This window comes from Schistocerca serialis, chromosome 5 (genome assembly GCF_023864345.2).
Source record: "Schistocerca serialis cubense isolate TAMUIC-IGC-003099 chromosome 5, iqSchSeri2.2, whole genome shotgun sequence".
In the NCBI taxonomy this organism is placed as follows: domain Eukaryota; kingdom Metazoa; phylum Arthropoda; class Insecta; order Orthoptera; family Acrididae; genus Schistocerca; species Schistocerca serialis.
Genome location: NC_064642.1, coordinates 208,017,950 through 208,032,604, shown reverse-complemented (window position 1 = coordinate 208,032,604; position 14,655 = coordinate 208,017,950). Strand labels below are relative to the sequence as shown.

Here is a 14,655-nt window from a genome sequence, read left to right as displayed (position 1 = left end):
TCGAAACGCGTCGTGCAAATAGTAAAATAAAGAAAATCGTGACTGGTAGCAGAAGATTTATTTATTTATAAACAAACCTATTGTATCTACAGTCGCAGGCTTTCAAAAACCATTTATAATGGATCAAATCAGATTATTAGTACCAAGCCAGGCAATGAAAGCTATATATAAATACAAAAACCTCAAAATGAAAGTACTAAAAACAGTTGCACACATAAGATTCAACAAGCACTGTCAACAACTAGGCATAATTCCGAAATATATAAAAGTGAAAATATGTTCTAGCAGCAACATAGCAAAACTTATAAAACATAAAGCAGAAAAACTCTGGCTGAAAACCGAAATAAGGCAGTTACATAAGAAAAAGGACTTACTAAACAGAAAGCTACTCAACATGCAGATAGAAGCAGCAAACAACATGGAACCTACAGTTTATGACACAATTTGCAGGCATATCCAGGAAATAGTCGACAAGGAGTACTTGACGATTTGCAACACACATAACAAGAAACTACAGACCTTGACATCCAAACAAGACAAGAGATCCAACCTTGAGATAACTGACAAAAACAAACACACATTTTACAGTAGAGTGGTAAACAACACTGACATGAAGTTCAACCAAAGAGAAAACGATCTACTCCAAAAAGGACTAAAATACAACGTAGAACCTAACCTCAACAACCATACACTGAAACAGGTTATAGCTGCAACTAAAAGTGCAGCAGATGCTGCAAAATTAAATTCAAATACAAAAGCAGCAATAGGTCACAAAGTAAGCAAACTTCTTGAGAAAGAAATGAATAAAGATAAGTTTAGATCTAAATATACAATAAATGATACAAAAACTTTAAAATCTATAAATAATAAACTGAAAAACAACCAATCCATAGTTGTAAAGTCAGACAAAAGTAATACATTAGTTGTGACGAAAGAAAAAGAATACATAGACAAAACAAATGAATTTTTTGCTGCTAATAACATTCAGCACATTGAAAAAGACCCAACCAAACAATTCCAAAGTAAAATTAAGGAACAAATAAAGAACACCCATTTCCTGTTGACAGAAACTCAAAAGAAATACCTTACATGTATGAATCCAAAAGCACCACGCCTAAGAGCACAGCCAAAAATACACAAAAATGGATACCCGATACGTCCTGTGGTCAACTCTATAAACAGCCCAGCATACAAACTGTCTCAAAAACTGAATAACATACTGGTGAAAAATTATACATATGAAACAACATATGCCATAAAAAACAGCATGATTCTAGCCAAAGAACTAAGAACCAGAAAGCTCCCCCAAGATGCACAGTTTATATCACTTGACATCACCAACCTTTATTCAAACATACCCATACAAGAAGCTCTAACAGTAATACAAAAGAACCTTATGCAACACAAGAAACTTTCATACACAGAGATTGTCGAATTTATGGAACTCCTTCAGCTAACCCTAAGTTACAACTACTTTACCTTTAATGACAACATTTATAAGCAACCAGATGGCCTAGCAATGGGATCATGTATATCCGGTACCATAGCTGACATATACATAAATCACTTAGAACAAAAATTATTTGACAGGCAGGAACCCTGCTTAAGGAAAATAGAATTTTATAGGAGATATGTAGATGACACACTGCTGTTAGTGAAAGGAGATACCAAAGACATCACAGACATTCTTAATCATTTCAATAATCTAAATGAGAAAATCAAATTTACAGTGGAACATGAGCAAAATAAAAGTATCAACTTTCTGGACCTAAATATTACAAGACACAACAACACATGCACATTCAAAATTTATAGGAAAAACACAATGACTGACACCACAATCCCTGCAACCTCATGTCACTCAAATATTCATAAACAGGCAGCTTACAGGTCAATGCTGCATAGGGCAACAAAAATACCATTGAACCAAGAAAATATACAACAAGAAATAAACACAGTGAAGAAGATTGCAGTTGCCAATGGTTACAATGCTTCCATGGTTGACACAATCTTAGACAAAATGAAGAGAAACCCAGGTACAAACTGCACCACAGAAGAAAAAGAGAAAAACAAATATATATCTAGCATTCCATACATAGGCAATGTATCACAGAAGATTGCAAATATTTTCAAAAATCACAGAGTAAAAATTGGGTTTTCTACATCCAATAAACTACACCAAAAACTAATACATAATATAAAGTGTAATCATGATCCATATTCAGACTCTGGAATATACAAGGTAACATGCCAGGAATGCTCCAAGTTCTACATAGGACAAACAGGCCGAAATATCAACACCAGGTACACAGAGCACATTAGAGCATACACCCACAACAAACACGCTACATCAGCAATAGCAACACACATACATAATACAGGACACCCATTTAGAAGAATAGAGCAAAATGTCAAAGTACTCCACCGACTAGATAAAGGACATAAAATGGATTTGCTTGAAGAACTGGAGATATATTCACATTACAGAAAATATGAAGATAAAATATTAAATGAAAAACTTGAAAGTGAATCAGTGAATTTCTTCAGATGTTCCGATAATATACTTAAATAAAAATAGTAAAACATAGAAATAAGCACAATTGTAAAATTAGTATAAGTAATTCATGAGCCAAATTGTAAAGATAAATTAACCTCTGTACAAAAGCATATCATAATCTGTGGAAGACCTATAATGTTATCTCTGTGAACTACCTATAAGAAGATCTTTGTAACTGTTTTGTTTATATAAGATATTTTCGACGTGTAAAATGTACAAGTTGTGTGTGATGGTAAGTGTGTGTGACTCTCTACACAAATGGACCATTAGAAAATTGTAAGTACAAATTGTTCTCAAACCTTAGCCACTAACCTCACAGAAAATATTGATACCCAACTAAAAATCGCGTTTCTTATGTATTACAGTAAAAGTCAACAAAATGAAGCAGACTCACACACACTGACAACATAAAAAGAAATGGCTTAACACACATCATAAAAACGCACTTGAAAATGGGAATTATTTCTCGAAACGCGTCGTGCAAATAGTAAAATAAAGAAAATCGTGACTGGTAGCAGAAGATTTATTTATTTATAAACAAACCTATTGTATCTACAGTCGCAGGCTTTCAAAAACCATTTATAATGGATCAAATCAGAAACACAGTTAATCTTTTTTATCCAGCTAATAGTCCTGCACTGATAGTTCTGCACAACTGAATGATTTTGATGTTGAGTGCAAAAACAACTGACGAAAATATTCGAATTAGCGAGCACTCCATAGCTGCTTACGGCTCATTATGGATTGTTTGCGGACGGCCGGTCAGAACAATCGCTTCTGTTTATCGAATGTACCAAACAGATTAAGATTTCTTCGATTTATCAATTTTTTAAGGGAGCCCACAACTAGATCTGTTTCTCGATAAACTCGATTTATCAGGATTCGAGTTAGTAATAGTCGACTGTATTGCCTTTATTAAGTTGCATACAGATGCTCCTAACTATATTAATAGCATTTATACCGTCCGCCCAGGAAGTTCGGCGGCTGATTAAGCGACGTCAGCGCAGTAACTACGATAGCAGCTTGAACTAACAAATGTAAACAAATGTGCATTCGACCAGTCAATTGTGAGGACGCAGTGTTAAGTAGCGGAGTTGCGGGCGTAGCGTGGCAGTGTCTTAGTGTCATATATCGCAATGGAGGAATGAACTGAACATCTCTAAATCAAATGTTCAAGGCATTCTCCAGAATGCAAAATACAGAATGCAGAATACTTGAAACATTAATACCATCATTTGACTTAGCGCTATTTTTTATTAACGCAGTCTTTAAACTTTTTTAACTCTTGGCATCTGCCTGCTAATGATTATCTAACCCGCTCAGAACAACCAGTTGGTTCACGACTAATGACTAGATCTTCAGGTGAGTGGGCAGCCAAGTCTTCAGGAGTGTCTATCTTTTCTCTCGTAAACCAAACGCTTGTCTCCCACCACAAAAAGAAATCCATATGAATGAAACACGGTACTGCCCTAATCCTCCTAATTCAATAATTGGGGAGAACATCTAAATTTTCCCTGATATCAGTGGCAAAGTGTGGTACAGCTCTTCACGCTGGAAACTCAGAGAGCCATAGACACGGGTTCCCAGTTATTCGTTTGAAACGTTGAATTCCGTACCTGTTTCACAGCTAGCTTACTACTTTCCTTGAGATGAGGAGAGAAACTTTCATCGCTCGCAAAGGGGGCGGTCACAATAAAGACGCGGCATATATTCACAGGGGCGCGCGGCCAGACACCGCCAGTTCCGGGTAGCCACCAGTCAGACAAAGAACGCAGGCGGCCCTTCCACACGGCTCGCACAATAGTCAGCTGCGTAGGGGGATGGCGGGCGGCATACTCCGAAGAGCCGAGCGCGGAATGGAAGGCGACCGCGCCAGGAGCCAACCAGCGGGCCGTCCACGTACGCCGCCCCCAGCGGCCGTCACAATGGCAGGGGCTGGGCGCGGCATATAAATGGTGGGAAGGGTCGCAGGTGGCGCCGGCCTGAATAAATGGAAACTGTCACCGCCAGCCGAGAAACGCTGCAGAAAGCGCGGGCTGCACTTTTTACGCCTACGGATTATTTGGACACCCCACGTGTTCAGGTGTGCTTCGTGTCAGACATGTTATATTACACAGACGTCAGAGTGGATCGGGGGTACAGAAACGTGCAAGGGATGGGGAGGAGGGGGGAATAGACAGTCATAAACTGTTGAAATAACACTAACAAGACGATGCTCTTACGAGGGTGAGTCAAATGAAAACCTTAAATTTGTAATAACAAATCGAAATTTCGCGCCGTTATCCTGTAAGTTGGTAAGCGTGCTACAAACAGCGTGCAGAATGGCCTGTAGGTGGTAGCATAGTGCAGATGCACACATACCGTCGCAGTGTCAGATGGCCGTCCCACTTGCGACTAGCACCAGGGAAGAACAGCGTTCTGTTATTCGGTTTTTGCGTAGTGAAGGTGTGAAACCTATTGAAATTCACTGACGAATGAAGGTTGAGTACGGTGATGCATGTTTGTCACAGCATCAAGTCTACGAACGGAGTAGGATGTTCTCAAATGGTGTGACTTCAGTGGAAGATGCTCCTAGTCCAGGTCAGGCACAACGAGTTGTGACTCCACAGAACATTGCAGCAGTTGAAGCCATAGTGAAGGAAAACCGCCGAGTGACACTGAATGACATTGCAGCGTGTTTACAGATTAGTCATGAGTCAGCACACCACACTGGGCACGATGTGCTCCACTTTCACAAAGTGTCTGCAAGATGGGTGCCACGGCAGCTGACTCTTGAAATGAGAGAACGACGTGTTGATGCTTGTGAAGAACTTCTTCGGCGCTTTGAACGAGAAGGTGATGACTTCCTTGCGAGAATCGTTATTGGGGACGAAACGTGGGTTCACTTCTACCAACCGGAAACGAAGAGAGCGAGCAAGGAACGGCGCCATTCCTTATCACCAAAACCAAAGAAGTTTCGAACAGAACCATCAGCAGGAAACGTTACGCTGCCTCTCTTTTGGGACGCAAAAGGCGTCGTTTTGGAGCATTACATGACTAGAGGGACCACTGTCACCAGTGCATCATACACAGATATCCTAAAAAATCATCTGCGGCCTGCAATCAAATCAGAGCGTCGTGAATTGCTGTCAGCAGGTGTCCTTTTGCAATATGACAATGAAAGGCCCCACACTGGCCGTACAACAGTAGCAACAATCACAGACCTGCATTTTGAGTGTCTTCCTTATCCAACATACTCACCAGACCTTGCCCCAAGTGATTTCCATATGTTTGGACTACTCAAAGACGCAATGGGAGGAAAGACGTTCCGTTGTGATGAAGAGGTACGCCACGCGGTGCATGAGTGGTTGCGCGGACTACCAAAAGAATTTTTTTCTAAAGGACTTTATGCACTTTGTGAGCACTGGAGGACTTGCATTGAGCGTGGGGGAGATAATATTGAAAAGTGATACAGCTTTGTACCACTTCTGAACAATAAATAATATTTAAAAAATATTAAAGGTTTTCATTCGACTCACCCTCGTATTATCGTTGTTGAGAATAGGACAACGGTAGCAGCAACAGCAACTAGTTTAAAACTGAACACACATCTACAATCCAAATGTCACTAAATTTTGATGAATGACTCACTGCCAAACGGAATTCTTTGTATTTAGGACACAAAAGTGACTTCGTAATAAATATCGCTACTTATTTATTTAAAGTCTTAAGCTGGTCCCTGGAAGATTGAAAATCTTCCTCCTCTAAAGGATTTTACTCCAGAGATATGATCTGATTACCCAGAACTGAGCTCAATGGGCTCATAGCATTTGCCACAATCGCTGGTCCATGAACGTAATAGTAAAAATACTACTGTTTAGAATGTGTCTGTTGAGATCAAATATGCATATTTAACAAGACAGCGTCTGTAATGTTTGCGAGACTTGCGGAGAGGCAGTCACTGATGATCTGATCCATTCGAGAATGATTGTTCTTAGATCGCAGTTAACTGAGTAATGCAAAACAATAATAGGGAGATGGCGTATCAATAGCGCAAGGTTACTAAAAGTGAATATATATACACTTTAAGAAGAAAAAAGAAAGCGACGCAACCCAAAGGGATTATCCGATCTGGGCGGAAACCAGTCCAGACAAACAAGTGATTACAGTTTCGTAAACTAGGCGATTTATTCAAGAGAAACAACTCCATAAATGGAGCCAGTCAATAAGTTGCTTGCTGTTGCGCCTTCATGGCTACGATCCTGAGCTTACACTGCAGCAAGATAATGCCCACCCGGTTACGGCGAGAGTGTTTTCTGCTTGTCTCCGTGCCTGCCAAGTCCTACCTTGACCATAAAAGTCGACCCAGTTGAGATCTTAAGGAGCATTAGGCACAGGGCCTTCCAACTAGCTTGCGATTTTGACGATTTATCACGCCAATTGGGCAAAATGTGGCACAATGTCCCTCAGAAGGGCATCCAACAACTCTATCAATCAATAACAAGCGAATAACTGCTTGCATAAGGGCCAGAGGTGGAACAACGCGTTATTGACTTGCTCAAATTGTGAAGCTCTTTCTGTTGAATAAATCAACATTTTTTTTCTGAAATTGTAATAATTTGTTTGCAAATGCACGCCACATTTGCGGATTTCCGTCACACATAATACCTTAGTGGTATGCCGTCTTTTTTATTTTCTTTTATTTATTTATTCATTTTTTACAGGGTGTATACTAGTGAGCAAGCGAGTTTGACAGGATAAATATGAGGAAGATGGTAGAAAAGGAAAGGGGACAGAGACACAAAAATGAGAAGAGTAAGACTGAAATAAAAGTAAGAGTCTTAAGAAAAGAGGAGTCACAGAAAAACAAAAAAAGGAAAAGAGGGAGAATGAGATGAGTGGAAGAGCAAAGCAATTGTAGAGATTGAGAGTGTACAACTTGGGCAAAAGAATGAAGGTAAGAAAATGGAACGTAAGGGAGAGGGAAAAGTAGGTGATGTTAAGAGAAAGAGATCAGTAATGTAATAAAGGTGTAAGGGAAGGAGAAAGAGTGAGTAAAAACCAAGGTGAAACACGTGAGTGAAGACTAGGAAGAGGGGATACAGTAAATGAGAGCGAGTCAGAGGAGAAGAGTGTGCAGGACACGAAGAAAGGGGAGAAATGTCGGACAGAGACGGCTTTACGTTAGAGTAAAAGAGAGGAGCAGGAAGGGGAGATAAGGAGACTTAATGGACTGAGACTTTCTCTGGTCAGGTTTTCTGCCTCGAGTTTGTTTGGAAGAGCATGGAAAGATTTACGCATGCTGGTCATCCAGCTCGTTTGAGGTAAAGCAAGTGTCGGTGACTCACCGGTGGAACTGTCAGTGGGTGGCGACGGCTCTCTTGGTGTCGGTCACCAGCGCTTCGGAGGACTCTGCAGCCGGCGACAACATGGACTGCAACACAAGCACAAGCGCACATGTCACCTTACTGGCTGCCACTGAGCAACTTAGCGTTTTGCGTGTGTGTGTGTGTATTGAGTATTCAACCGAGGACCTAGAAACTTCGTCCCGCCCTCAGTGGTTCACAACACCACAACAGGGTTGGGTTGCTTGGGGGTGGAGACCAGACAGCGAGGTCATCGGTCTCATCGGATTAGGGAAGGATGGGGAAGGAAGTCGGCCGTGCCCTTTCAAAGGAACCATCCCAGCATTTGCCTGGAGTGATTTAGGGAAATCACGGAAAACCTAAATCACGATGGCCAGACGCGGGATTGAACCGTCGTCCTCCCGAATGCGAGTCCAGTGTCCACAACAGGCCACAGCATTCCACCCACCCCACCGCCGCCCCACTGTACCCAGGGTTATTGTGCGATTCGGCCGCCAGTGTACCCCCCCCCCCCCCCCCCGGAACACCTCATACCATACGAGTGCTGGCGTGGCAGAGTAATTACGGTGTACGCGTACGTGGAGACAGTGTTTCCACAGCAATCGCCGACATAGTGTAACTGAGGCGGAATAAGGGGAGCCAGCATGCATTTGCCGAGGTAGATGGAAAACCGCCTTAAAAACCATCCACAAGCTGGCCTGCACATCGGGCCTCGACACTAAACCGAAGGGCGGATTCGTGCCTGGGACCGGCACGCCTTACCGCTCGGGAAGCAGCGCGTTAGACTGCGCGGCTAGCCGGGCGCGCACTTAACGTTTTACTAAAAGACCCATCACTTTATTCAGTACACCCAAGGTACAGTACGTGCCATACGTTACATATCGTTAGGATGCTTGCAAGCTAAGGACGTAGATATGCAAGATGATAATCTTTACAGCCACGATCTTATAAATTCTTTACTTTTGACAACCAGTTTCGACAGATATAACCATGATCTTCCTGTCTTCAAAAATTTCTTGTTACAAAATGTGTTCGGTATGAGTTAGAACCTCATGCCAAGATTTCATTATGGTGGATAAAATGCAGCGCCTTATACAAAAGTTTGTCAGAAATAAAGCATTTACAGCATTTTCAGTGGAGTGTTCGCTGATATGAAACTTCCTGGCAAATTAAAACTGTGCACCTGACCGACACTCGGGCTCGGAACTTTTTTGCCCTTCGCGGGCAAGTGCTCTACAGACTGGCGGGAGTAAAGCTGTGCGAAGGGATCATGAGTCGTGCGTGGGTAGCTCAGTCGGCGCCTGCACGGTAGCTCAGCGAGTTCGGTGAGAGGGTTAGCTGCTCTTCGTAATAAAAAAAAACAAAAACTGAGTGAACGGATCACCGACGAACTTGAACAAGCGTCATGGGACGTCCACCCCGATGAAATACAACGACCAACAAGAAACAAAATGAGATTTAAAAAGGTCGGTAGAGCAATTCCCCGCGAAAGACATAGGCCCCGAGTTCAAGCCCCGATCCGGCACACAGTTTTAATCTGCCAGGAAGTTTCAAAACATTTACAATTAAAAAGCATCTTGTGCACATGGCCATGTCCGTATACGCATCGCTCGCAGATGATTAATATGTCTTAAAAATTACAATATACAATAATAATTTACAAACGTAAACAAATGTGCATTCTGACAAACCGTTATGTAATGTGCCATATTTTATCCAAAATAATGACAACATTGCATGAGATTCTAACTCACAATGAACACGTTTTCTAACAAAAATATTTTTGAAGACCAGAAGATGACTTTTTTTGTCGAAACCGGGTGTCGAAAAAAAGAATTTATGTGGTCTTGGTTATAGAAAGTTTTTTTTTACCAAAATCAGTTTATTCCAATAGAAAAAATAAAGTCTACATCCTGACAATGTAGTGGTAATTGGATTGGAATTACCTTAGTTTATCTGAAGTGTGCTGTTAATTTCTGCATACTAAATCAAGGCACAGGCCTTAACTGAGTACATCATTTAAAACTACCTTATATATATCTTACAACTGACCTTTAGCAGAAACCAGTTTCTTGTTTTTCTTTCACCCATAAACAATTCAGCGATATTAAAATATGAGTAGGTTCCACTTTATTTTTTCCTCTAAAACATAATACTGCATGAAAATACTTGCACGTTGGCATTTATGGTCGTAATAGTTGCACGTGGACGAGGATTATCTTGCTGGAAGGGTGGCCCTGATAGCCCATGTAGGAAAGAGCCGACATGGAGTTGAAAAATGCCATCAACGTAAGCTGGGCCGTTAAGGTTCCACGTACCACAATTAGAAGGGACCGGCTACCGTAGTTTATGGCCTACCGGACCATTGCACCGGCTGTGTGGGCGGTGTGGGCTGCGACAGCGTGGGTGAAATATACCGTTCACCAGGCTGCCTCCACATTCGTATGCGGTTATCAACTGTCCCCAAAAAGAATGGAGATTCATGACTTAACACTGCGTTTTGCCAGTCTGTGGCAGTCCACGTCGTTCTCGCTTGGCACCACCATAGACAAGGTCACCGATTTTTCGATGGTAACAGCAGGGGTGTTAATGGAAGTACAGAACAAGTGTACCTGGACTGAAAATTCGCATGCGTAAGGCGTCGGGAAATGATTTATGCAACAGGTGGCACCTGTATCTCTGGTATGTCGTGGAGCTAGTCACTATAAAAACCCTGATCGCTTGCCGCGCGATCCTTCAATGCTCTCGTCTCGTCGTCTTCCTAGTCGCTCCAGATCCGGTACATCGCGCGAGTGTGCCATTTCGTGTCCACTGTTTCCAACATCGTCTGACGGAACACTGCGTATCACCGATCTGGCGTGTCGACTAGCCAGCGGTTTTCATGACGATCATTAGGTTCTTCTCAAACCGGCTTAGCTGTGAGAAATGTCATTTAACATGATTCTACCTGGCTTTCTGCGTCTACTAACGTCCTCCTCGAGTCGGGATGTGATCGTCACGTGTATAACTCGCTCATTACGTGCCGTTCAAATAGGCCTCCCTGCACGATTGAAGCGCCACTGCAGGGTTTAGGCATTTTGTATTGACACTAAACTTGAACCATTTGCACATCGCATCTCACTGTATGCCTAGTAATTTGCAAAATTTTCTCATTTGTACCTTTCTTCCTCTGCGTACGCTACTTTCTATGTTCCTGAGTGCACTCTAACGAATTTTAAACGAAAAAAACAGAAACACGGGAACAAGTCTCACCCTTTTTACTTGACTTAGTAATGCGCACTTCTTTGGTCTCGAAAAGGAGCTCGTACATGTAGAAGCTGTGCAGCGGCGTAATACGTCCGCGTCCGCTTTCTTTCGCAACCAGAGCGATTTAGTGCCACTTCTATCAAATGTATTACTATAGCGCGGATTTATTTCTCTGGATTGATTCGGCACAGGTAATAACCGCGACAGAAAGCTGAAAAACCTAGGACTGTAAAAACGCGCGCCGCGCGGTCTAAGGTGCTGCAGGCATGGACTGTGCGGCTGATCCCGGCGGAGGTTCGAGTCCTCCCTCAAGCATATGTGTGTGTGTGTGTGTGTGTGTGTGTGTGTGTGTGTGTGTGTTTGTCCTTAGGATAATTTAGGTTAAGTACTGTGTATGCTTAGGGACTGATGACCTTAGCAGTTAAGTCCCATAAGATTTCACACATACTTGAACTTTTTTTTTTTTTTGGTAAGAACGCGACAACAGACGGACTGCTTTACGCCAAGACCGTGAGTAGTGGGGGGGTGGGGGGGGGGAGATAGTGGGTATGGGTGGGAATGATAGACTGTAGACGTATCTTGCAGATGAATTTGCCCCAGTTAAGCATTTACACTTTTTCATTTGGAAGTGATTGTAGCAATCTGAGTAGTACCAGTATATCACTGAGGTGGTCCGCAGCTCGTGGTCTCGCGGTAGCGTTCTCGCTTCCCGAGCACGGGGTCCCGGGTTCGATTCCCGGCGGGCTCACGGATTTTCACCTGCCTCGAGATGACTGGGTGGTGTTGTGTCGTCTTCATCATCATCATTCATCCCCATTACGATCGGAGGAAGCCAATGGCAAACCACCTCCGCTAGGACCTTGCCTAGTACAGCGGTGCGGGTCTCCCGCATCGTCCTCTACGCTCTGTCAAGGAGTGTGGGGGCTTCATCATAACCATGAGTTGAGTCGGGACAAACCTCTTACTTCTGATGTAAGAGGGGCGTTCAATAAGAAATGCAACACTTTTTTCTGAAAGTAGGTTGATTTTATTCACGATCCCAATATACCATATTATTCACCACCCTTTTGACTACAAAGCCCTAGTTTTCAACATAATCTCCGTTCAATGCGATGGCCCTGCGCCGCCATACTGGGAGAGCCTCTATGCCCGTATGGTACCAGCCTACTGGTCGACGTCGGAGACTATGTCTTGCTGTGTCAATAATCTTCCAATCTTTAGATGCTGCTTCCCTTCATAGGGCTTAACAGGTGGAGGCTCTTTAATGGCTTCCTTTAGGCGGTAAGGAACTCAAGAGTGCTCACACCTGTGAGTACCCCAACTAGTGGACGAGTCAGTCAGCACTACCAACGGAGACGTCCAGTTCAGCAGCGAAGTGTCTGAATTTGACTCATCGATCACCTCGAATGAGAGCGTCAAGACATTCCAGCATAGCAGCAGTCGTAGCTGTGTGCGGCCGGCACGCAGGAGGCCGGACAGGTCTGCGGGACCTTGTTACGATGATGACACGCCTCGCCCAACGACTCAACGTGCTTTCGTCCACTGCCATCCGTAGACACTGTACAAGTACCTGTGAATATCTGAATGCTCTGGTTTCCCCAAAACGAAACTCAGTGACTGCCCTCGGCCTGAGACGCGCATCTCTTACAGACACCATTTTGCAGGCTACCTACAGCATCGCCTTCTATTGGAACTTCGTGAACTACGAGGGCAGTTCAATAAGTAATGCAACACATTTTTTTTTCTCGGCCAATTTTGGTTGAAAAAACCGGAAATTTCTTGTGGAATATTTTCAAACATTCCCGCTTCGTCTCGTATAGTTTCATTGACTTCCGACAGGTGGCAGCGCTGTACGGAGCTGTTAAAATGGCGTCTGTAACGGATGTGCGTTGCAAACAACGGGCAGTGATCGAGTTTCTTTTGGCGGAAAACCAGGGCATCTCAGATAGTCATAGGCGCTTTGCAGAATGTCTACGGTGATCTGGCAGTGGACAAAAGCACGGTGAGTCGTTGGGCAAAGCGTGTGTCATCATCGCCGCAAGGTCAAGCAAGACTGTCTGATCTCCCGCGTGCGGGCCGGCCGTGCACAGCTGTGACTCCTGCAATGGCGGAGCGTTCGAACACACTCGTTCGATATGATCGACGGATCACCATCAAACAACTCAGTGCTCAACTTGACATCTCTGTTGGTAATGCTGTCACAATTGTTCACCAGTTGGGATATTCAAAGGTTTGTTCCCGCTGGGTCCCTCGTTGTCTAACCGAACACCATAAAGAGCAAAGGAGAGCCATCTGTGCGGAATTGCTTGCTCGTCATGTGGCTGAGGGTGACAATTTCTTGTCAAAGATTGTTACAGGCGATGAAACATGGGTTCATCACTTCGAACCTGAAACAAAACGGCAATCAATGGAGTGGCGCAACACCCACACCCCTACCCCTACCAAGAAAAAGTTTAAAGCCATACCCTCAGCCGGTAAAGTCATGGTTACAGTCTTCTGGGACGCTGAAGGGGTTATTCTATTCGATGTCCTTCCCCATCGTCAAACGATCAACTCTGAAGTGTATTGTGCTACTCTTCAGAAATTGAAGAAACGACTTCAGCGTGTTCGTAGGCACAAAAATCTGAACGAACTTCTCCTTCTTCATGACAACGCAAGACCTCACACAAGTCTTCGCACCCGATAGGAGCTCACAAAACTTCAGTGGACTGTTCTTCCTCATGCACCCTACAGCCCCGATCTCGCACCGTCGGATTTCCATATGTTTGGCCCAATGAAGGACGCAATCCGTGGCAGGCACTACGCGGATGATGAAGAAGTTATTGATGCAGTACGACGTTGGCTCCGACATCGACCAGTGGAATGGTACCGTGCAGGCATACAGGCCCTCATTTCAAGGTGGCGTAAGGCCGTAGCATTGAATGGAGATTACGTTGAAAAATAGTGTTGTGTAGCTAAAATATTGGCGAATAACCTGGTGTATTTCAATACTGAATAAAACAACCCCTGTTTCATAAAAAAAATGTGTTGCATTACTTATTGAACTGCCCTCGTACAAGAACTGAGCAAGAATACTCCACGATGCCTCACAACAAATACCGCACTTTTTCATCGGAATTGACCGATAAAAAAATGTGTTGCATTACGTATTGAACGTTCCTCGTAGTAATGTTGCTTGTGGTTTCGAACGACGGTCGCAGCAATCACAGAAACAAGCTATAGCGTGCGTGCGTGCGCCACACACACACACACACACACACACACACAAGCACTGTGATTCCCCCACAGTCGCTCACTCACACATACAAAAGCACTGTGATTGGTGTGGCGGCTGAGCTAAGTGCAGCCAGCTTTTTTACAACCAGTTCCCTGCCTTGTAGCATATAATCGTTGCAGCGTAAGGGTGTGCTGCGTGGACTAATTTAAGACACTTGATATTCAAGAGGGCTGTCGTCGTTTGGTATCGCTTTCACGGGATATGGTGGCACGCGCGCGCGGTACATATTT

At 43.5% G+C, this 14,655-nt stretch overlaps 1 long non-coding RNA gene across 1 annotated transcript in view; it reads right to left on the bottom strand.

Moving 5' to 3' along the window:
• Positions 1–14,655, bottom strand: part of LOC126481166 (uncharacterized) — a 325,817-nt gene that overhangs the window by 137,935 nt on the left and 173,227 nt on the right. Inside the window, exon 2 of the long non-coding RNA XR_007587526.1 lies at positions 7,885–7,970. This is a non-coding gene — a long non-coding RNA (uncharacterized LOC126481166). The remainder of the gene's footprint in view (positions 1–7,884; positions 7,971–14,655) is intronic.